This window comes from Triticum dicoccoides, chromosome 3B (assembly GCF_002162155.2).
Source record: "Triticum dicoccoides isolate Atlit2015 ecotype Zavitan chromosome 3B, WEW_v2.0, whole genome shotgun sequence".
Taxonomy (NCBI): Eukaryota; Viridiplantae; Streptophyta; class Magnoliopsida; order Poales; family Poaceae; genus Triticum; species Triticum dicoccoides.
This window is the reverse complement of record NC_041385.1, coordinates 372,365,991-372,366,552: the sequence shown is the minus strand read 5'-3', so window position 1 is coordinate 372,366,552 and position 562 is coordinate 372,365,991.

The window sequence follows — 562 nt, the reverse complement described above, 5'->3', positions numbered from 1 at the left end:
TGTGCTCGTAGTGACTGTTCGGTGCCCCTAGCGCAGGCCCAAATCAGTTGAAGATCAAGTCTCCGTGAATATCAGCTGTGTACTTCAAGTTTCCGAACATAACCTGGTGGCCGGAGGCATAGCCATCGATCTGCTCCAGATGGCCAAGTGAATTGGCCCGCAGTGCGAAGCCGCCGAACACGAAGATCTGTCCGGGGAGAAAAGTCTCCCCTTGGACTATGTTGTTGACGATTGAAGGCGCCATCGAGCCCCGCAGTGACGACATAGAGGAACTCTCAATGAAAGCACCAATGTCGGTGTCAAAACCAGAGGATCTCGGATAGGGGGTCCCGATCTGTGCATCAAGGCTGATGGTAACAGGAAGCAAGGGACACAGATGTTTACCCAGGTTCGGGCCCTCTCGATGGAGGTAAAACCCTACTTCCTGCTTGATTAATATTGAAGATATGGGTAGTACAAGAGTAGATCTACCACGAGATCGTAGAGGCTAAACCCTAAGAGCTAGCCTATGATGGTATGATTGTAATTGTGATCGGTCTCCTAAGGACCAACCTCTCTGGTT